Source organism: Aegilops tauschii, chromosome 1 (genome assembly GCF_002575655.3).
Source record: "Aegilops tauschii subsp. strangulata cultivar AL8/78 chromosome 1, Aet v6.0, whole genome shotgun sequence".
NCBI lineage: Eukaryota > Viridiplantae > Streptophyta > Magnoliopsida > Poales > Poaceae > Aegilops > Aegilops tauschii.
Genome location: NC_053035.3, coordinates 264,798,579 through 264,822,721, shown reverse-complemented (window position 1 = coordinate 264,822,721; position 24,143 = coordinate 264,798,579). Strand labels below are relative to the sequence as shown.

Below are 24,143 nucleotides of genomic sequence, written 5' to 3'. Positions count from 1 at the left end.
ATGATACTAGGGAAATCGGAATGCCCCCCGAAAGGGGAGGGGCATCGCCGAATCTAACTTTCTTGTTTAGGTAGTGTATGAATAGGCCTGACTAAATCCTTGTACGGCTTCCTCTATTTCTCTATAAAAAGAAATATGACCAAGAGTGGTTCGAATGTATATCGAACGAATTTCTTTTTTTCTATTTCCCATTATTAGATAGTGGGCATAAATCTCATGATAAGTCCCTAAAGATTCATATTGAACTTCAATCGGAACTTCTCTTGACCCAATGACGCGTTGATCCAGGTTCCATTGTAGCCACAAGGGACTATCTAAACTGATTAGTTTTGTCTATAAGCTCCCAGTGCATCATAAGAACTACAAAAATGGGGTTCTTTATCTTTCCTATATTTAGAATTATTATTATTATTGTAATTTACTTTTAGATTTGGGTAGTTTTTGCAACTATTATATCTATTTGCACAAATACCTCGATGCTTTCCAATCGTTAATACATAAAGCCCGATAAGCATGTCTTGGGTTGGTACGCAAATAGGATCCCCAATAGCGGGAGATAAGAGATTCATATGAGAAAACATAAGTAAACGGGCTTCTGCCTGAGCTTCCAAGGATAAAGGTAGATGAACAGCCATTTGATCTCCATCAAAGTCTACATTGAAACCCTTACACACTAATGGGTGTAAAGAAATAGTACGCCCCTCTACTAAAGTGGGTTGAAAGGCCTGTATGCCTAATCTATGCAGGGTAGGTGCTCTATTTAACAGTACAGGATGTCCCCGCATAACTTCTTGAAGTATTTCCCATACAATGGGTTCTTTTTCCCAATTTTCCTTTTAGCAATCCTTACATTAGAAGTGGCGCGTTTCGTGATTAAATCGCGAATTACAAATAGCTGAAAAAGCTTTATTGCTATCTCTAGAGGTAATCCACATTGATGTAATGAAAGCGAAGGACCCACAACAATGACAGAACGCCCCGAGTAATCGACCCGTTTCCCAAGCAGAGTCTCGCGAAACCTTCCCTCTTTACCTTCAATTACATCTGAAAGTGATTTGTATACTTTATTGTGACCATCCCTCGTCGGTTGCCCGCGGGACCCACTATCAAGAAGTGTATCCACGACTTCTTGTACCAATTTTTCCTGGCACATTACTAAATCTGCTGGCGCTAATTCACTTCTTTTTAATAGATAGGCAAGATTGTTGTTCCGACGGATAACTCTCTTATAAAGTTCATTAATGTCTGAAGTCACTACTTTATCTCCAGACCTATAAACAATAGGTCTCAATTCGGGAGGAAGAACCGGTAATAAGCACAAAACCATCCATTCTGGTTCTACATTTGTTTGAATAAAATGTTTCGCCAATTGCATGCGTCTAATCAACAAAACTTTTCTTATTCGTCTTTTTCTATCTTCCCACTCATCTCCACTATACCCCTCGTCTTCTAATTCCTTCCATTCGACCAAAGAATTCTCTATAATAATTCGCAAATCCAAATCTGCTAATTGTTCTCTAATAGCACCTGCTCCTGTCGCAATTTCTCGATTTCGAAATGTTGCAAAGCCTGGGGTAGAAAAAAGGGAGAAATGCTGTGGTTACAGGATGAAATTTCCTCTTCGAATAAACCTCGTAATCGTAAAAAAGTGGGTTTTTTAGTGCTGGGCCTAGCAAAAGAGAAATCGCCGTATACTAGGCCCTCCAACTTCTTAAGAGGTTTATCTAAAAGATTCGCGATATAACTAGGAAGACCTTTCAAATACCACACATGAGTCACGGGACATGCGAGTTTGATGTATCCCATTTGATATCTTCGTATCCGAGAATCCACAAATTCTACCCCGCATTTTTGGCAAAATCTTTCGTCTTCATTTTCAGCTCCGCTCGCTCGAGAATTGCCACAAGCGCAAATCCTGCTTTTTATGGGTCCAAAGATTCTTTCACAAAACAATCCATCTTTTTTTGGTTTATCGGTTTTATAATGAAAAGTAGAGGGCCTTGTGACTTCGCCAACGACTTCTCCATTAGGTAGGTTTTTGTTAGCCCAAGCCTTTATTTGTTGAGGGGAAACGAGTCCAATTTGAAGTTGTTGATGTTTATATTGGTCAATCATAAAATAGAAATAAGAAAAGAATTTATATTTATTCCGATCAAACTTCCTCCCTATTAACCTGGAAGTTCTTTTCAGATACAAGGAAATGATTCAGTTCTAGAGCCAAAGATCGTAGTTCTCGAACGAGCACTCGAAAAGATTCTGGAGGATCCTCATGATTAGGTATTCTTTTTCCCCAGATCGTAGCATTAAGTATTTCTTGGCGAGCTATAAGATGGTCAGATTTATAAGTAAGTATCTCTTGTAAAATATGAGCAACACCAAATCCTTCTAAAGCCCAAACTTCCATTTCTCCTACTCGTTGTCCCCCTTGCTTGGCTCTTCCTCTAACCGGTTGTTGTGTACAAGTGAGTAGGGCCCAGTAGAACGCCCATGAATTTTTTCATCAACTTGATGAATTAATTTTAAGATATAGGACTTCCCTATTAGAATAGGTTGCTCAAAGGGGTCGCCTGTTCTTCCATCAAATATTCTGCTTTTTCCCGGGTACTCGGGTTCAAATACCCATGAATTTTTTGTTTCTTTACTGGCTTCATATAATTCTGAAAACACAAGTTTTCTTGAAGCCTCTTGCTCATATCTCTCATCAAAGGGTGCTATTCTATAATGTTTCTTTAGCAGATCCCCCGCTAATCCGAGCGAGCTTTCAAATATTTGTCCCACATTCATTCAGGAGGGTACTCCTAAGGGATTGAAGACCATATCAACGGGTGTTCCATCTTGCAAATAGGGCATATCTTGCCTAGGCAAAATTTTGGAAATGATCCCTTTATTCCCATGTCTTCCGGCTACTTTATCCCCAACTTTGATTTCACATTTCTGTAAAATATATACACGAACCATTATGTCGAGCGGGTCCCTTTGGATCCATTTCACATCGATAACGCGCCCTCTTCCACCTATAGGTAATTTCAGAGAAGTTTCTTTTGAAGTGGAAACCTCAAGGCCAAATATGGCCCGTAATAATCCAGCTTCCGCGATATAAGATGATTCGCTCGCTATCTGAGGCGTTAATTTACCTACTAAAATATCACCAGTTTCTACCCAGGATCCCAACCTAACAACTCCATTTCCGTCCAAATTGCGGAGTAAATGTTCTTCTAGATGTGGTATTTCTTTAGTGATTTTTTCAGCGGAGCCCTGGCTTGTCGTATCCGTCTGAATTTCATATTTCCGGATGTGAAAAGAGGTATAAATATCTTCATATACCAAACGTTCGCTAATTAGTACTGCGTCTTCAAAATTGTAACCTTCCCATGGCATATAAGCTACTAATACGTTTTTTCCTAAAGCAAGTTCGCCCCCAACTGTAGCAGCTCCTTCTGCTAAGATTTGTCCTTTTTTAATGGATTTACCGCGTGGAACCCGGGGTTTTTGGTGCATACAAGTATTTTTGTTAGAGCGACGGTGGTTAACTAAAGGAATACTTATAGTCTTCCCACTACTTGATAAAAGTATCTTATGACTATCAGTAGAAATGATCTTTCCCTCGCGTTCGGCTATAATGGAAACCCTCGAATCTAGAGCTGTTTGGCGTTCCAATCCATCCAACAATGCATTTCTCGGACCGAGAAAGCGGAACTGCTTGGCGCTGCATATTAGAACTCATTAAAGCCCGATTCGCATCATTGTGCTCAATAAAAGGAATGAGAGAACCCCCAATAGAAAAATATTGGAAAGGAAAAATACTTCTAACATGAATCTGTTCCCATGCAATAGTCAAGAATTCTTGACGGTATCTAGCCGGAACAACCTGTTCTTCCTGAATACCTTGATTCAAGGACAAAGAATTTCCTGCTGCTATCATATAATATTCATCTCTATTTGGTGATAGATAAACCACCTGTCTGTCTTTTTTTTCTTTTGCTTTCTCAGCAGATATTTCATAAAACGGACTCTCTATGGATCCCCACAAGTGATCAATTCTCGCATGAATTGCTAAGGATCCAGTAAGTCCAACATTGATTCCTTCAAACGTGTCAATTGGACAAATACGCCCATAGTGACTCGGATGAATATCTCGGCTCCGAAAACTTGCGGTTCTCCCCGTCAACCCTCCAGGACCTAAACAACTCACTTTTCACCCATGAACAGTTTGTGTCAATGGATTCGTTTGATCAAAAACTTGAGATAATGGGTATGTGCCAAAAAAGGTCTCATAAGTAGTTATTAATAAAATTGAAGTTGAAGTTGGAGTTACCAAAGTTTGGGGAGTCGGTTTCGATTGACGTATGAATACTCTACGAATAGTTTTTTGAACTGCATGTTGTAAACGACCAAGAGCCAATCCGAATTGATCTTGTAACAGATCTGCAACCGAACGAATACGTTTATTTTTCAAGTGATTCATATCGTCATCGTCAAGTATACCTGTTCCAAATTTCATTCCAATCAAATGATCTGTAGCGGCCAATACATCTCGTGGTAACAAGAATGTATTGTTCTGAGGTATATCAAGATTAAGTCTCCGATTCATATTTCGTCGACCAATCCTTCCTTTGTAATTCCTCGCATAAGGACTCTGAAAATACCAGGTCCCCACCTACACAAGCAAATTGTTGATAAAACTCCAAAATAGCTTTTTCTTTTGACTCAATCCTCTTCTTCTCCTTAGCATTCGGGAAAGACAAGAAAATTTCAGGGTAGGAAACATTATCTAGAATTTCTCTTAGATTCGAACCCATAGCTGATGATAGAACTAGAATAGATATCTTTTGTTTTCTACTCACGCGAGCCCATATCCTTTCTTTTTTATCAATTGGTAATTCCGATCTCCCCCCAATCTGATATTATAGTGCCAGTGTAGATAGAAATTCCCTTATGATCTAATTCCGAGCGGTAGTAAATACCAGGACTTAGCAATATTTGATTGATCACAATTCGGTATATTCCATTTATAATAAAGGTTCCTAAGGAATTCATTATAGGAATGTTTCCGATAGAAATGGTTTGCTTTTGCACATCGAAACCAAAAATTAATCTCGCAGATACATATAATTCGGAAGAATAGGTGAGTGATTCATACACAACATCTCTTTCTTTTATCGAGGGTTCTAGCAATTGATATCCTTTCGCAAATAATTGAAATGCAATTTCGTGATCTGGATCTTTAATTGTTGGAAACTTGTCAAGTTCTTCTGCTAAGGCTTGATTAATGAACCTACAAAATCCCTCGAATTGGATCTGACTAAATCCGGGTATTGTGGACATTCCCTCGTTTCCATTCTGGAGCATCTTAATCTTAAGTTTCCTGTTTATCAAAGAAAAATTCCATTATCAGCTCACTCTTCATCAATCCCTCTGGATCGATCTAGCAATCATGGAATCTATATTCTGTTTACTGAATCACATGAAATTCCAGGGAACTCCACATACGTATTTCATATATGTATTTCATACATATGAATAGAGACCATTTGGACGAAAGTTCGAGTTTGCCAGGGGTACAAATGAAATGAAAATGAATTGATAAAACATTCCTAAAAAAAATTCTGCCACTTATACTTTATGTTATGATATTCTAATCAGATTGGATGGCAAAGATTTCTCATTTCATCTCCTTTCTATGAATGTAATAAAGCCGTAATATAATATACTAGAAAGTTTGACTTTACTTCGATTTAGAATATCGTGCTTACTTTAATTTCTCAAAATAATTTGAGGGTTCTTTTTTATTTTGGATCGGAGTAGTATAATTGCTAGAAAATTGAGTATTTCATTATGGAATTCTAAAATCAAGTAAGTACCTTTTTTAAGTACATGCCAATCTAGTTATCCACCTCTCCCCATATCCATGCTTTTCTTTTATCGTAATTTCACTTGGGTAGGCCAAGATAGTAAGGTTATACTCTATATCAGAGAAAATTTCCTTTTTTTATTCAAAATATTTAATTTAATACTTTGAAAAATTAAAGCATGATTCCCCATAGAGATATGTACATAAAGGGGATCTTTGGATAATAATGCTGTTCGGACCTAAATTTTACCTATACACGGATTAAGCATAAAGTCATAATATTTTATTATGCCATTGAAGGGGGGGGAGATAATACCGATTTAAGAGTAGTTCACTACTGCAATAAAAAAGAGAATTCTAGTTAACGGTTCCAATTTATTCTGAATTTTGCAGCGTGTGAATAGAAATCCACTTTTTCTTCTTTTTCATCTCAATAGAAAGAAATGGGAAGTTTTATTGTGTTAACAATGTATGTTTTAAGATAGAATCTATCGAGAAGAATAATAGAAACTGGATCAAAAAAAGCAGGAATAGATTTTTTGAAAAAGATTGGAAAAAAGTAAGTAGAATTATATTCAAAATAAAAGGGGCTTTTCGTAAGAAAACGTGGATGAATACTTGCTGTTTTCTAGATTTTTGATCGGATTTTTTGGCGGCATGGCCAAGCGGTAAGGCAGGGGACTGCAAATCCTTTATCCCCAGTTCAAATCTGGGTGCCGCCTGATCAATAAAATACTTAGTTTTTTTATAGTGCTGATCGAATTCGATCAATTTTTACTTCGCATAAGTTCGGGCAAGAGAGTAACTGGGCCTGCCGATACTGGGTTTAGAGAAACCATACCATAGTTCTATCCTCAGACTAGGGTTAGGGTTTGTTTTGACGGTAGTGGCCAAAATGCTTATCAATAGGGGTGAGGTAGTCTTTCCTTATTCTTTTATTATATGAATTTGAATTGGTTCTTAATTGAGATTCGATTTGATAATTTTAAAATACGAGGATAAGATGTCAGAAATCTTGGTATCCAAAGAAAGGTCCCTAAGGGGCATTCTTTTTTTTCAATCTAAGATTCAAGAAGGGACTCCACGAAAGAATATCAAGACTTACTAATTATTATACATTTTTTTATCGTACATCTTATGTTACCTACATACACTAAAGTAAGGACTACTTAATTCTAACGAGAATCAGATTAAATAGGTCGATCAAAAATCAATTTAGGAGTTGTGTTATGGATAAAATCTCTTCCTCTTCATTCTTTCATAGAATGATACAAAGCAAGGCTGCAGGGTTTAGGTCAAAAACAAACATTAGGTAAGGTAGGTATCCAATAAATATTTATCTATCGTTAATTTTATGGTATATTCGGGCGTCCTTTGCTTAAAAAAAAGAGTAACAAAAGGAATAAAAAATCTTCCTATTCCCGCTTCTTCTATTCAGGACATCAATCCCGTACTCTTTCTTTTTTAAGGAAAAAAGGGCTATAGTATCGTATTTTTAATGCTCTCTAATTCTACCAGAATTCCTATAAGAATTTGTTAGGAGTAAATTCCTTGAACTGATTGATCCATGACCTTAGGGCGGAATCCCTTTTTGACTCTGTACCCTTGATTCCACTATGATTATTGATCAATAGTAGAATAGAATAATCCCTTCATAGAAATAGGAGACATAATTTAGATGGATATAGTAAGTCTCGCTTGGGCTACTTTAATGGTAGTCTTTACATTTTCTCTTTCACTAGTAGTATGGGGAAGGAGTGGACTCTAGGGATACTACTAATTGATTAAGTAATCAAATTGTTGTATCAATTATTTTCATTAATGGATCATTTTGCATTAATCATTTTGTCAAACGTTATTCTTTAATCTTTTTCTTTAATTTTGTTTCACTCCTGTAAGAAACTCTTGTATTGTAAGTTGTAATGTAAGAAAGAGCCATTATACCAATTCATAATTTCTACTAGAAATGACGAATGGTTAAAAAAAGTTCTATACATAAGAAAATTAGACTTTCTTCCACGGAACTATTCACGGCATATCACACATTTTCCATTTCCTTTTACTTTTTACTATAGTCTATTCTTAATATTATTTTTCTTTCCTTCCATGGATTCTTTGGTCAAGAATTGTCTTAGATTTTTTATTTTGACCTGATTGAAATTAAGTGGATGCAGTGAAAAAAGAAATTGAATTAGACTACTTAACTATTTCAATCTACTAATCTATTCTATGTAGATTCAAAGATAATATAATAGAAAGAATCTAAAGTGTCGTAGAAAAAACTATATGTAGTTCTTTCTACCACACTTTAAGATTCCAACCAGATCCTTTCATTTAAGACTTGGATTTTTTATTTAATCCCTTTTTAATTTCTTCAATGATTAATTGGAATTCCAATTAATTATTTTGGCTGACTGTTTTTACATAAATAATAAGTAAAAAAGAAGTAGGAACTAGAATGAACAGTGCAGTAGCAATAAATGCGAGAATATTGACTTCCATAACCTCTTTATTTTTTATTTTCACAATAACTCGGGATGTAATCCCATGGAGAGGAAAAAGGGGTATCTTGTAAATTCAAGGGTAGGGCTTGCATTCTGATAATACTGAATCAATTCAATATTATGAATATCGGATCTATCAAATCAATTCATGGATGAGAGTTATATTTCACGGATGAGAGTTATATAGTATAACATAGGAAGATCCTCTATCCACACTAAGACCAAAATGGGTTTTTTGATTGGATTAGGAATTCCCTCTTTTTTAATCCTTTTCTACTTTTTCTTTTCTATATCTCTAACCCACGAGCTTTCTTAATCTTATACTTTCTTAATCTTATACAATTTCCCTTCCTTTTTCTTATAGTTATACATACAATTATGTATGTATTATATGACCAACTTTCTATGGGTCACATAGACATCCAAATAAGCAGTAGAAGTGAGATGGGGAAAAGAGGTCTGAAATAAAAAGGGAATACGATTTATGTATGGATTCCGGTAAAATACCGGTACTCTATTCCATAAGAGTGGAATAGGAAATTAAGATGAGGATGGTATCATCATAAAGAAAGATAGAGTAGTATAATATCCTAAATTCTACTAATCCACATATCGTATGTGTGTCTTTCTTTATCTTTATCTATCGGGAGTAGTGAAAAAAATTCCTATATGCCTTCCCTCCCTCTTTAATGAGGGATGCAAAATAAAAAAGTGAAGTAAGGGTGCCCTGTGGGTATTTGATCTTGCTCCCTGCCCCTTTTTGTCATGGACAAAGGAAATATCAATTTCTCCATTCATTGAACCCTAGTTCGGGACTGACGGGGCTCGAACCCGCAGCTTCCGCCTTGACAGGGCGGTGCTCTGACCAATTGAACTACAATCCCCGCGGGGTGTATGGCATACCCATTCTTAAATAGAACCATAAGAAGATTCGATTCGTCTTTCGTACTCTAAGAAATAGACGAATCATATACTACATACCCACATATTATATTATACGTGGGTATAGTGAGAGTGACATAACTAGTATGTCGTGATTTTTTATCACTAAAAATGGATAATAATCCAGCCTTCAATAAGAAAAACTCTTTTGTTTGTAAGAAAGGAATGAGAGAGATATGGATTAGAAAAAAATTCCCTTTTTTCTTTATCTTTTATTTCTATAGATCAGACATTTTATTTTATGGAAGAAAAACAAAAGGATTTAGTTCATACTCACGAAGCCCTAGATTTTTGGTTTAGGCCGAGCTGGATTTGAACCAGCGTAGACATTGTCAACGAATTTACAGTCCGTCCCCATTAACCACTCGAGCATCGACCCAGGAAGAATTTATTCAAGGGTTTTTGCTAATCTATGATTAACCTCCTTTCATAATACTCCCTACCCACAGGGGAAGTCGAATCCCCGCTGCCTCCTGGAAAGAGAGATGTCCCGAACCACTAGACGATAGGGCCATATACAACCGCTCGTGATTATACTATAATCATAGTATGAGCAGTTTTTTGGAATTGTCAATATACTCGAAAAGTATAAATAGATCCAAAGCAAAGAGTTTTTCCAACTTTTCTGTTATGTTTTCATCTAGGATTTTTTTAGTTGATCGTTATAGATTAATTCTCCGTGCTTCATTTAGTGTTCAGACCAAAAATGCATCCATCCCGCACTAAGTCATAAAATTCTCTAAAAATATAGAGAAAGTTTCAAAAACAAAGAACAAAAGTGAATCAATTTAGTAGAAAAGTACTCTATCAGATTTGAACCAACGACTTACGTCTTAGCACGAGATTACTCTACCACTAATTTAAAAAGCCCTTTATCGGATTTGAACCGATGACTTATGCCTTACCATGGCATTACTCTACCACTGAGTTAAAAGGGCTTTTTATTTAATTCAAAAATTAGCCACTTGGATTTCCCATTATGGGTCTACTGCATAATGTACATATTATATATATAATATATAGAGATAGAGAGAGAGACATTATGTAGAGATTGTATATGTATATATCGATATCTTGAGAGCTCAAAATAAAATTAATAAAAAAACATACCCTACATAACATATCCAACTCTTCTTGGTTCAGGGTTTTCCGTTTCCGAAGACTAGTAAAATAGGCGGATCTGGAACCCCAAGGATTCAACGGTATATGGATATGGAAAATATAAGATTTCCGATCCTAGCGGGAAAAGGCGGGGAACAGATACCCAATAGGATATAGGATCCTTGCGAGGAACTTTTGGTAATGGCCTTGATCCTCTATGCTATTTTTTATGTGTTCTTAGTTCTATTGAACTTTTTTCATTCTTTTAAACAAGAATCTAATAAACTAGAATTGAGTCAGTGGAAAAAAGGAGAGAGAGGAAAGTGTTAAATGGAGAGAGTCGACTAATCAGAGACTTTTAGGATCTTCTTTACATCAGGTAAATCTGTCGGCTTGTCCTTTTTTTCTTTAAGTTACGACTCTTTGCTGCTTACTTCTATCAAGCCATAGGGAAAGTCTATGATGAATTTGGAAAACTCATCTCACTCTTACTCTATGGCTCAGACTTAATGGGGGGAGAAAACATCTTCCATAATTTCTTTTTTGTTCAATTCTGGACAATAAAGAAAAGGAAAAAGGAATTTATAGGGACAGTGTTACCCCCTATATCCCCTAGTTTATATTGTAGGAATAATAAAACAATTTAGCAGTCTGACACACTTACGTCCTTGCAAAGTAAATAATTATTATTGTAGTCGTAACCGTAGAATAGGATCCTAATCAAAATAAATACATTTGGTTCAGGCGCTATTAGCATGGTAAGAAAAGATTTTTTTTACAGACCAGAGGGGCTATCTAAATCCTAAAGTAAAGGCGAGAGATCGAAGTAGAAGTACCAACGGCTCAGTGTCATGAACCTTCTCCATCTGATTCAATAAGGGGGAATTAGCCTTCTTGTCAAATGGCTATCCTTAACAAAGGGTACCATTTATACCATAATCGACAATGTAGCGGGTATAGTTTAGTGGTAAAAGTGTGATTCGTTCTATATAATAACTGAATTTGAAATGATATACTTTAGGCATCCTTAAGTTTTTTATTTTTATATTCCGATGAAAACTTTAGTTCTTATAAAGGATTAAATCCTTTTCCTCTCAATAGCATATTGAGGAAGAATATACATTCTGGCGATTTGTATCCAAAGACTAATTTAAATTGCATCCAAAATAAAAATAGGATTATCAGTACAGAGTCGCGAAGCATAATTTTGCATTGGATTAAGTATTCCAATTTTGAAAATATGAGTAAAGGATCTATGGATGAAGATACAAAAAAGTTGATTTCCAATCGTAACTAAATCTTCTTAAAATAAGGAATAAGGAAGCCAAATAGCTAAAAAAAACGATAGTTTTGGTTTACTAGAACCATCCGCATATTGTTTCAGCTCGGTGGAAACCCAATTCTTTTCCTCAGGATCTCTTGAATGAAATTAGGGAACGAAGTAAGTAGATTAGATGGATTTAGATAGAATTTCTATCTCCTACTCTATAAGGATCATCTAGAAAGCGGAGTGCTTTGGTTCCATTCAAATAGAAAAGCTGACATAGATGTTAAGTGGTGAGAATATCCATAAAGGAGCCGAATGAAATCAAAATTTCATGTTCGGTTTTGAATTAGAGACATGAAAAATAATCAACCAACGTCGACTATAACCCCTAGCCTTCCAAGCTAACGATGCGGGTTCGATTCCCGCTACCCGCTCCATTCTGTATAAAAGGAGTATTATCTTTGTCTAGACATGTTAGAGGCTTGTATTCAAGCCTTTTTTGTCCACTAGTTTTTGGTACTCCAGAGCGGAGTAGAGCAGTTTGGTAGCTCACGAGGCTCATAACCTTGAGGTCACGGGTTCGATTCCCGTCTCCGCACTTAGCAGTCTGTATAAAAGGACTATTCTATTTCTCTAGATATGGTAGAGGGGCGTATCCAACCCTTTTTTATTCATTAGTTCCCGGCCCTAGAGGGCAAAATTGAGCAGTTTGCGAAGTCACTTGCCTTCAAAAAAAGAAGGCGCAAGGCTTCTCCCTACCCTGCAGAAAATAAAAATGAAATGAAAGGGACAGTCTACCTCTCTCTTCCCTTTAAAAAAAGTTTGCCCGTTGTTTGTCTCAGTTAATACCCAATTTTTGGAGCTCTGTTGGCGAGTTCTATTTCTGCCTCCGGAGCGCCCTCTTTTTTTGAGTGGGATGCAAAGGAAGGGTAAGATAGTAAGGGATACGGCACTAGACTAACACCTAATTAATACTTAATTTAATATAAGTAATTAAACAGTTAACTAGACTAAACTTTTTATCATAGTACTTTGATAAATTAAGCGGGCGAGCGGCGGGAATCGAACCCGTATCTTCTCCTTGGCAAGGAGATATTTTACCATTGAACTACGCTCGCTATGGTATATATTTTATAGCGTATATCCACCTGGGTCGACCTTCTATGTCTGGGTCGACCATTTCATTTCATTTTCTATTATATTAGAGTTTTCCTTTTATTATTATCTGTGAATGAATATTCTAATGGGAATGGAATTTCATAATACTGAAAGAGAAGAGCTAGCAATTCGGAACGCAAATTGCGTTTTAATACGTCTCACTATTCTAATTTTTTAGAAGAAATGGCCTTTATTATTTATTTTTATGGGGTTAATAAATATTAACCAAATTTAATTTAAGAAATGAGAGAATTCAGAATAGCTACGAGAAAGACTAGTCCAATCCATAATGATGTACCGGAAAATACAACATTTTTATTATTTGACCAACCATCAGGAGAAGCAAATACAAGGGGTACACTAATTACTAGGACTGAGGAAGTTGCAATTAATGCAAAAACAGCTAATTGGAAAGCAATAGTCATATTTCTAATCCTCCAAGCTACCATCAAATAAAGTTGACTACATATTTGATCCCTCACTTAAACCAAAATTGTAAAAAATACAAGAAGTAGGAGGGGTTTAATCATGAATCCATTGATTCTTCTCTTTAATTCAAATTTATTACTTAAACCGCTTTTTTATTTGGATATGGGGGTGAGAAGAGATTATTTACTCTTTATTTCACAAGCGGGTATAGCGGATCCTGTATTCGTGTATACAGTATACAGAGATATATCGAAAAGGAACTTGTATCTGATATCTTTCTAGAGGCTAATAAATCTTTTTATTTTTTATATGGCTATGTTCTATTTGTAGGAGTAAAATAAGGATTAGGCTGTGGAGAGATGGCTGAGTGGTTGATAGCTCCGGTCTTGAAAACCGGTATAGTTCTAGGAACTATCGAGGGTTCGAATCCCTCTCTCTCCTTTTGCTTATTGAATACGTTTGTTTCTTTCATTTTTTTCTGTCCCTTATCTTCCTTTCATAAAAAGGAATGAATGGCTCGGCTAGATGGAATAACCGAGCCAGAACAGAAAAAAAGTAGAACATGTATAAATAAGAAAATCTTAGTTAAGAGGGTTCATGTAAAGAACAGGTTCCAAATCACGATCGATTCCCTTTTCAAAACCTGCAGCAGCAGCTCGGGCTCTTCCTGCATGCCATAAATGGCCCACAAAAAAGAAGAATCCTAGAACAAAATGAGAAGTTGATAACCAACTTCTAGGAGAGACATAATTAACTGCATTGATCTCGGTAGCTACGCCACCCACGGAATTTAAAGAGCCTAAAGGAGCGTGGGTCATATATTCTGCTGAGCGTCGTTCTTGCCAAGGTTGTATGTCTTTTTTCAACCTACTCAAGTCCAAACCGTTGGGGGCCCTTAGAGGTTCTAACCATGGAGCACGAAGGTCCCAAAAACGCATAGTTTCCCCTCCAAAGATAACCTCCCCAGTTGGGGAACGCATTAGATATTTACCTAAACCTGTGGGGCCTTGAGCGGATCCCACATTAGCTCCAAGACGCTGGTCTCTAACTAGAAAAGTAAATGCTTGAGCTTGAGAAGCTTCTGGCCCGGTGGGTCCATAAAACTCACTCGGATAAGCTGTATTATTGAACCATACAAAACAACAAGCGATAAAACCAAAGACAGATAAAGCAGCTAAACTATAAGACAAGTAAGCTTCTCCAGACCATACAAATGCACGGCGAGCCCATGCGAAGGGTTTGGTTAAAATATGCCAAATTCCGCCAAATACACAAATAAAACCCAACCATACATGCCCACCAATTATATCTTCTAAATCATCTACACTAACAATCCACCCTTCTCCACCAAAAGGAGATTTTAGTAAATAACCAAATATAACACTGGGGCTAAGGGTAAAATTGGTAATTTTTCTTACATCTCCCCCCCAGGGGCCCATGTATCATATACACCGCCAAAATAAAGAGCCTTGAGTACTAGAAGAAAAGCACCTAGACCTAACAAAATTAAGTGAATACCCAAAATTGTAGTCATTTTATTTCTATCTTTCCAGACATAACCAAAGAATGGAAAAGATTCCTCAAGAGTCTCGGGTCCCAGAAGCGCGTGATAAATGCCACCGAAGCCTAAGAATGCGGAGGAAATTAGGTGAAGTACGCCAGATACAAAGTACGGAAAAGTATCTAGAACTTCGCCCCTGGCCCTACTCCCCAACCTAGAGTAGCTAACTGTGGAAGTAAAATCAACCCTTGTTCATACATGGGCTTTTCTGGTACGAAATGGGCCACTTCAAATAGGTTCATTGCTCCGGCCCAGAATACGATTAATCCGGCATGGGCTACATGAGCTCCAAGCAGTTTACCGGACAAATTGATAAGTCTGGCATTCCCAGCCCACCAAGCAAAGCCGGTGGTTTCTTGGTCACGACCAGCTAAAACGAAAGTTCCATTAAAGAGCGTTTCCACGTGGTAGAACCTCCTCCGGGAATATAAGATTTTCATGAGGCTGATCCTGAGCTGCCATCCACGCACAAATACCCTCGTTTAAAAGAATATTTTTGGTGTACAAAGTCTCAAATTCAGGATCTTCCGCTGCACGGATTTCCTGGGAAACAAAGTCATAGGCACGTAAGTTCAGAGCCAAGCCAACTACGCCAATAGCACTCATCCATAAACCGGTGACGGGTACAAATAGCATAAAGAAATGTAACTAACGTTTATTGGAAAAAGCAACACCAAAGATTTGGGACCAAAAGCGGTTAGCAGTGACCATGGAATAAGTTTCTTCAGCTTGAGTTGGGTTAAAAGCACGGAAGGTATTTGCACCATCACCGTCCTCAAATAGAGTGTTTTCTACGGTCGCTCCATGAATAGCGCATAGCAGAGCCGCACCTAATACTCCGGCAAGTCCCGTCATATGAAATGGGTTCAACATCCAATTATGAAATCCTTGGAAGAAAAGGATGAATCGAAATATCGCTGCTACGCCAAAACTCGGCGCAAAGAACCAACCAGATTGCCCTAGTGGATAAATAAGGAATACATAAACAAAAACAGCAATTGGACCAGAGAATGAGATTGCATTATAAGGCCGCAATTGAACAGACCGAGCAAGTTCAAATTGGCGTAACATGAAACCTATTAGTGCAAAAGCCCCGTGGAGAGCTACAAAAGTCCATAGACCGCCTAATTGACACCAACGAGTAAAATCTCCTTGTGCTTCGGGCCCCCATAGTAGCAACAAAGAGTGTGCTAAACTATTGGCAGGGGTAGAAACTGCTGCGGTTAAGAAATTACAACCTTCCAAATAGGAACTAGCCAATCCATGGGTATACCAAGAAGTTACAAAAGTTGTCCCTGTAAACCAACCCCCTAAAGCGAAATAAGCACAAGGAAAGAGCAATAGGCCAGACCATCTGCAAGGGCCGGTTTTTCGGGATATAATTTTCCAGAAAATGGCCCTTGTGCTCACCAGCCCCAGGATTACTGTTAGCTGATGAGGCACCAACTTGATACAGAAATTCCAAGCAAAGTACAAAATATGTAGTACAAGACCATCGTGGCCTATGAGTACAACACTTGGTTTCTAGTGGTTGATGGCGGAAGCAGTTTGTGGTTCATCTGCGTCTATGGGACTCCATTTCCCACAAGAACAGCTGACCAGGATAACTCCTATCTTCGCGAGGCTGCTATCATCATTGCGTAGGTTCCGGGGCTGTCATCGCAATGCTTATCTCCATGCGAGAAATCTGGCCAAGACAATAGCCAGGGACAAGCCAGTGAGTACTTTTGAATGTACTCGCAAACATTATGAACACGGGTATAATATAACAAGGGATAATCATGCTCCGACATATTCTATGATCATACGTCTGTCACGAAATATACGAAGTCCAAGATGCACGCATGCAGGTAAAATATGAGTATGCAATACGGGAGTAGGAATAGAATGCACCGAATCGAGTGTCTGAAGCGACGCCTCGAAAGGATAATAAGATAAATCATGCCTCAGTCGGGCGTCTGAGCGACACCACATAAAGGGCTTATAAAGAATAAACAAATGACAAGCATGCCGCAGTCGGGCGTCTGAGCGACACCACATAAAGGGCTTATAAAGAATAAATAGATAACAAACATGCCGCAGTCGGGCGTCTGAGCGACACCACATAAAGGGCTTATAAAGAATAAATAAATAACAAGCATGCCGCAGTCGGGCGTCTGAGCGACACCACATAAAGGGCTTATAAATAATAATCGCAGTGAGTATCCAGGAGGTAGAACCGTCCCAGGGATACTCAATAGTTCAAATAATGCAAATGGTTAGTCCACAATAATAATAATCATAATCCTCATATGTCACAGGTCATAACCAATGATCTAGTTTAGCTGTTTCTCCATCCGAAGACCGTCACTAAAACCCATCTCAGACTGTAGTCCTTTCCCATGGACATGGCTATCCGAATAAATTTAACCTCTGCAGCGGGTGTACTCTTTACCCACGAGTAACGGATTTATTTAGTCCATCGAGACTAATTCCGCCTACGGCCTTTTAATTGAAAAAACGCCTGACCTGCACACACCAGCTTAACTTACCGGTGTCTGGAATCACCCACGACACCTGTCAAGCAAAACTCTAAGTGGGGAGGCTACAACCTCGACGTAGCATGGGATCAAATTTATATCGCGCGCTCTAAGGGGTGCCCCCTCTCGGTCCCAACCGGAAACACCCATGCCCCCGGACCAGGTGGCATGCCTACCGGATGCATCCGGTATCTTCCACCATGGCCTCTCTGTACGGTGTGTGCTAGGAAGGGGTCGACAACCTACTGAACCGTACCCTACCTGCGGCAGGGACAAGTGGTAGTACGAAACAAGTATGGGGTTACTGGAACAAGACTCGATCTACGACCGACTCAGGAGGTTCAAGTATTCCCTGTATGATTAGCATAACAAATATATCTCCACTCACAGATAGAATCACCGCTCATCATACCTCATCATGCCATACCGGACACACTCGTCTCGACGAGGAACTAGGGACAAGCTCGTGTCTACCCAAGACCACGACTTTCCCGGCTTCCTGCCGGTATGCATGAAAAGCTCACGAGGATGATCACTATCACCAGCATATCCATTTCTAACAGCAAAGAACCTCATTATGCACTCACGCGTATGATTCTATCGTCACATAAAATAACTTATGCTCCAAGTCAAGGTGGTGTTGTAACCGTATCAACAACACCAAAAAATATTATGCCAGGGGTCAGAATGCTTGCCTTCAGGTTGTGTAGAGGAAGTGTGCATTCCAAAACTTTTTGAAAGTTTTCCTCTCTCTCCATTTCCTATTTTGAAAAATATTCAAATAACATATATTTCAAAAACAGTACAAAAAGTTGTCCTAATTATTTTTGAAGTAAATGTTAAAATAAACTATATGAAATTTGAGAGAGGTAGGAAAAAGAATCAACTCATTTGGAGTTTTATTTTAAAAGATATAGCCAGTCAAAGTTTAGTCAAAGTTCTGTTTTTAATAAAATCAGAAAAAGGAAACGTTTCGGGGGAAAATACACTTTCGAAGCAGAGGAGACGTACTCGAGGCTTTTTATGCTTTCACTTATCCAGAGTGGACGGTCGCGTGGGTCACTGACAGTGGGTCCAGCGGGCCCACTGGTCAGGTTTGACTAGTCCCATCTCCCTCCCCTTCCTCTGCCCGAGCGGAGGCGGGACTCCGGCGATCACCGTCGACGAACGGCAGCTCCCCACGGGGCCCCGAGGGCAGGGATGGATCCGCCAGCCCAGGGCGGTCCTCCCGGTGGGCGCTAGGCAAGTGGGGACGGAGGGAGTCGCCGGCGGTGAGCTCCGCGGCGGAGGAGGCTTCGGGTGGTTTGGGGGTTTCGGGCTATGGTGGTTTCCGATCGAGGCTGAGGCGCTGGGCAGCTCCGCAAGATCAAGGGGAAACGGGTGGTGGTGTTGGATGGGCGGGGGAAGGTCTGGTTGCGACGAACGGCACCGGAAGGCGGCGGCGGCCGAACCGGCCGGAGTCGGGGAAGACGGCTACCAACCGCCGATTGCTTGCTGAGGGGGTGCTATGGGGGTGGCCTGGGGTCGCATGAGTGCTCGGAGGAGCTCGGGGCCTCCTTATATAGGCGTTCGAGGTTGGTCCCGCGGCGGCCGTGGATAAGAACGCCGGGGACCGCCGTTCTGTAGCTGCAGGGCGACGTGGCGGCGACGAGCGCGTGCTGACGGGCTCCAGGATAAGCTCGAGCTGCTCCCGGGGGCAGCTGGCGCACTGGTGTGGCTCGGGCGGCGCCGTCCAGGGCAGAGGTTGTCGGGGTGCCGGTGGCGGCTTGCGGTGGCGGCGCTGTAGAGCGCCAGGAGGGGGCCAGGGCGGCTCTGCGGCAAGGGAGGGGTCGGGGCACGGCGGCTGCGAGCGGGAAGGGTCAGCACGAGCGCGTAGTGGGCGGCAGCGAGACGCGGCGGCTCGGTGCACGCGCGTGCAAAACGTGCGCTCTGGGTGCGCCCAGAGCACGCACGGGACGTGCTCGACGTAATGCCAGGGCAGCCTAGAGTGCCAGAGCGAGGCTGGCAATTAACATGACTAGTTTAGGGCTAGCAAGGGGTTTAATGGACATGGTGGTTAGGTCAGGGGATCAAGTTCACAAAGCAAACTAATAATCATGCCAAATCTGCCCATGCACTCCAGGTGTTCGTCAGAATGCTAAGTGCATCTAGGCAACTCTTGGAGTGGCCAAAAACTCCAGATCAGGGTCTCTCTAGGTATAGGTGATGATGGCAAGATCATTTGGACAAAACCAGAAACTTGCTAGTGCAAAAATTTGAGAAAACCAATTTTGGGTAGAAACTAAAGGCTATTAACTCATGAACCAAAAATACTGCAATGGGTCCACTCTCTTGGACTTAAGGGTTTTGTAGGGAGGACTACAAGCAGGAAAAAGCTCATGGGCACTAGAGCAAAATAAATTTGGGTTGCAGTACAAATCACCAAACTGGAGCAGAATGAAGATGAGGTTGATTCACTCAAATATTTCAAAGAACACCAATGGGTTTTTTCATAAAGTTTAATCATGTGCATCCACTGACATCTCGAAACACTTGGAAGAATTTTTAAAAGAATATTTAAATAGGTTGTAGTGCAAAAATACCTACTGGACCAGATTTGAAAAGTTGATGTAGAGCTCAAAATCTCCAATAACCAAAAGATATCTTTGCATAAAAGTGATGTGGAAACATCACATGACATCCCCAAATTTTGGTGAAAATTTTAAATGCATTAATCAAATGGTTGCTGTGCAACAGAGGCCCCAATTCTATGAAAAATCATTTTAAAAGAATAAAGCTCATGAAAAACAATTATGCAAATAAATCCACTGATAAAGAATTGTTTTATAGAGAGAGTACACAAGTCCAATAATAATTTTGGAAGGTTTCCACTTGAGGTAAAACTCCACAATACTAAAGAAAAGGGAGGTTCTGAAATCAAGAGATAAATCCAGACAAATGGAAAAGTTTAATGTCCTGGCAAAATTTTAATTATAAAACAAGGTCAAAATTTTGGGGCGTCACAACACTACCCGCCTTAAGAAAAATCTCGTCCTCGAGATTTGTTAAAAGCTGTTTTGAACAAACATCGCTCTCACCAAAAGAAATCATTCTACTATGCAATAAACTGTGGCTACAGTGAGAGGGCAATAAGTGGAGTAAAACTACAGTGTGGTATACTGGCGTTGCGTGGAAAAATCCATGGTTGGGGAAAACGAGATATTTCTACGTGGATACAAAAATCTAAATTACTAAAATACACTGGTCGTACCCGAGAGCACAGTGCTCCCTCTGGCTGACAGGTGGACCCGGGGCCCACTGTCGGCCTCTTCTTCTACCTCTGGCTCTCTCTTCTTTCTCTCTCTTGCGAGCTTTCCCGCGCTTTCTCCACCGGCGACGTCTAGCGCGTAGGGCATCTAGGCCGTACTGCGGTAGTGCGCAGCGTGCTAGCTGCCAGTGCAGCGTGCACTCACCTCGCGGGCCAGTGCACTGTCGGCACTGCTCGCGGATTCGCCTCCGAACACCGGCGATTGAGCGACGAGCGGCGCTGGTGGACCTCGCCCACCGTACACCGATCTCGAGCTATAAAATGATCGCGGTGCTCCTTTCTTCTCCCTCACACCTGGCCTCGCTTCTACTTCTCCTTCCTTCTCCTCCATTGCTGCTTGCAGGAGCTCGAGACGAGGCTCTAATGGCGGAGGTGATGCCGGACTGGTACGTGGTCCTGGTGTGTGGAGGTTTGGCGATGTTGCAGGGGTTCTCCGTGCTCCTGTGTGCGATGATCCTGGATGATCGTCGTGATGCTGCCGCTCGAGTGTTAGCTCTTCGCGGTGGCGGCGATCACGAGGATTAGGTGCGGCATCGAGTGCTAACTGCTGTCGGTGTGCTGGGGCAACTCGCGCCTGAATGATTACTCACAAATCTCTCTTACTGAGGCTGTGGTGTCCTCAGGTGTGACTAGTTAGGTGCAAAATGTGTACGAGGGTTTGTAATTAGCGCACGAGGTCGAGAGGTTGTGGTTGTGAGTCTGCCGTTGCGTGAATAAAAATCTACGTCGCGAAGAGGCATATGCTGCAGCAACTCAGGGAAAGAAATGTCACTACAAAATTTATCGCGAGTGAAAATTAGTTAAATCAAAATTAACAGCAGTAAAACTGCTCACATAATTGAAACCAAATATTTGATCCGTCACACAAATTTTGGATACCACGTACAAGTTACAGCACATAAATAAAAACTGGGATAATAAACATAGCGGTGTCGTCGATAATAAAACAGGCAAAAGGACATGGTCCTGAGAAAACGTCTCTGGTACTGGGGCGCACTCTTCTTCTATCGGGGGAAGCGGGTTGACCAGTCGATGAACGCGTCTCTCCTGGTCAGGCCTCAGTGGTCTGCCAATAGCGATCTGAGGATTTAAATCAGCGAGGCTCTGGAGATAACCCATTACCCGCTGAGTCAAACGTTCCTGAGCGACAACATACTGGGCAAGGTTGGCCAGAACTGGGTCTCTCTCAATTCGTCCACCGGGAAAAGATGCTACTTCTCCGGGTGCTGCACGACTCGGAAAGTAATAATACCCTCGCTCGCTGGCATAGGGTACCGCGAATCGAAGACGAGCGAGCGCTTCGTACGCAGCAGCTTCTATGGCCATATGCGGAGTCGGCATGGATTTCCCCACGAAAGAGACTTACGTTGGGTCTTGGTTTGGGTTGGCGGGAGGGATGTGCACCACTGCCCAATATTTCGAGGTGGATGGGGCGATCCTCGATTTGAGCAACTCGTACTGGGGTGGATGGATGGCACTCATGGTACTGCAGGTAAAGTCCCACAATAATTTAACAAAGCTACCTGGGGTTGCGTCTGGAGTTCTCAGATAAATACTGGGGGTCGGCATGGCAAAGAAATGGCTGTGAGCGTTGCGCACAAGGTGAGGGGTACTTGGCAAGGTCACGGGGTGGCCTTTTATATAGCATTGGGGTTGGGTTATTTACCGTGGTGAAGGGTAACTAGTTGTTGGCTCTGTTCCATGGGTCGGGGTCAAAGCCACAGATACACATATCTCATAAATGTGACACATTACTGTGGGTGTCGTCGGGGTTGGTCTTGGTAGCTGCGCCCGGGATTTAAAGATGTAACTGTACACTGACGTACTTATGCATGGCTACTATTCAAAAATAGGGGCGCACAAGCGGACATCATCTAATAATGGTGATACAGGATCGCACAATTACAGGGCGTAGAAATATTAAGGCTCGTTACTACTCGAGCGACTTAGTCTACTTCGTTAATATCTAAGCGGGCTTGCCTTGCGGACGTCGAGGCTTCTCCACGGGTTTCACCGTCGGGATTAGCCGGATGAGGTTGAGGGGCTGCAGGGTCGGGGTAGCGATGATGACCATCACGGGGGTTGCTGGCCACAATCCCATTGGAGTGTGTTCCCAAAAGGCGACGAAGCACTTCTGGGGACACCAAAGTATCTTGGCCGATGGCTGGGGCAGACCGTAAGGACTCGATCGGGTGTCCGAACAGCACGACTGGGTTGTCGGCGTCGGGCTCCTCTTCTCCTCTCGCCGGGGCTCGGCGAATCAGTTCTCCACGAGCTGCGATCAGATCAACGGTGATTTGATCGAACAGTTCCTCCAGTGCGCTTACATAGCGCACCAGATGCAATAGTGCAGGATCCGTCTCGTGATCTCCGTTGGCAACCTGGGGCAGCCTACCATACCCGTCACGGCTGGGGTAGTATTAGAACGAGCGACAGTTAACTCTGGGCGACAAGTGCCGGAGTTGAACTATAGCCTCTCGAGCTGCCGTTGGATGGCTTGTGGCTCAAAGGAGGTTGTCCTTCCAGTGAACCTGTAGGGGCGTTCTGGTGATAGACCCCTACCATAGATGTGTATAGTTGCCCAAAATTGACGGCTCTCACCGCTCATGGGTCCTTGGTACACAACATATTCTGGGGGCTCTTCTAATGCATAGGCACGGCGGGTGAGGTTTGCGAGCACGGTCACAAAACGTCCAAGGTTGGTTGTTGTCGTCTCATTGTGAACAATGGGGCCAGACATCGTGGCTTGGTTTGGGAAAGAGGCTATGCTATGCTGTGTTGAGGCTAGCGTGCCCTTTTTATAGAAAAAGGGGACAGAGTCTTCCTTCGCACGCTTGCGAATGAGACATGTTAGGTGTCGGTCACTGGCGCGTGATCGACAGGCTAGGCTGATAGGTTGGGCACCGACTGCCAAAAGCGTCGGGGTCACTATGTGGCTATCTTACACGAGAAGCTTGGTCGGGGTTGGGTTAAGGTCTGGTGGGTTGGTTAACCTAGGTTTTTTGACCTGGCTAAGATAGGATTAGTCAATGGTCAGCCTGGCTCTGATACCAAGTTTGTCAGGGCCGGTTTTTTGGGATATAATTTTTCCAGAAAATGGCCCTTGTGCTCACCAGCCCCAGGATTACTGTTAGCTGATGAGGCACCAACTTGATACAGAAATTCCAAGCAAAGTACAAAATATGTAGTACAAGACCATCGTGGCCTATGAGTACAACACTTGGTTTCTAGTGGTTGATGGCGGAAGCGGTTTGTGGTTCATCTGCGTCTATGGGACTCCATTTCCCACAAGAACAGCTGACCAGGATAACTCCTATCTTCGCGAGGCTGCTATCATCATTGCGTAGGTTCCGGGGCTGTCATCGCAATGCTTATCTCCATGCGAGAAATCTGGCCAAGACAATAGCCAGGGACAAGCCAGTGAGTACTTTTGAATGTACTCGCAAACATTATGAACACGGGTATAATATAACAAGGGATAATCATGCTCCGACATATTCTATG

At 41.3% G+C, this 24,143-nt stretch overlaps 2 long non-coding RNA genes and 6 other non-coding genes across 8 annotated transcripts in view; 4 read left to right on the top strand and 4 right to left on the bottom strand.

The window, feature by feature from the left end:
• The window catches only part of LOC141021032 (uncharacterized), a 143,012-nt gene that overhangs the window by 76,309 nt on the left and 42,560 nt on the right, over positions 1-24,143 (bottom strand). The window lies entirely within an intron of this gene.
• Positions 1-24,143, top strand: part of LOC141021031 (uncharacterized) — a 144,009-nt gene that overhangs the window by 77,653 nt on the left and 42,213 nt on the right. The gene's annotated exons all lie outside the window — the stretch shown is intronic.
• On the top strand, positions 6,503-6,573 carry TRNAC-GCA (transfer RNA cysteine (anticodon GCA)). The gene has a single exon. It is a non-coding gene; the product is annotated as a tRNA-Cys (tRNA).
• Positions 9,166-9,239, bottom strand: TRNAD-GUC (transfer RNA aspartic acid (anticodon GUC)). Its single transcript has one exon. It is a non-coding gene; the product is annotated as a tRNA-Asp (tRNA).
• TRNAT-GGU (transfer RNA threonine (anticodon GGU)) lies at positions 10,164-10,235 on the bottom strand. Its single transcript has one exon. It is a non-coding gene; the product is annotated as a tRNA-Thr (tRNA).
• TRNAM-CAU (transfer RNA methionine (anticodon CAU)) lies at positions 12,191-12,264 on the top strand. Its single transcript has one exon. It is a non-coding gene; the product is annotated as a tRNA-Met (tRNA).
• On the bottom strand, positions 12,713-12,783 carry TRNAG-GCC (transfer RNA glycine (anticodon GCC)). Its single transcript has one exon. It is a non-coding gene; the product is annotated as a tRNA-Gly (tRNA).
• On the top strand, positions 13,606-13,693 carry TRNAS-UGA (transfer RNA serine (anticodon UGA)). Its single transcript has one exon. It is a non-coding gene; the product is annotated as a tRNA-Ser (tRNA).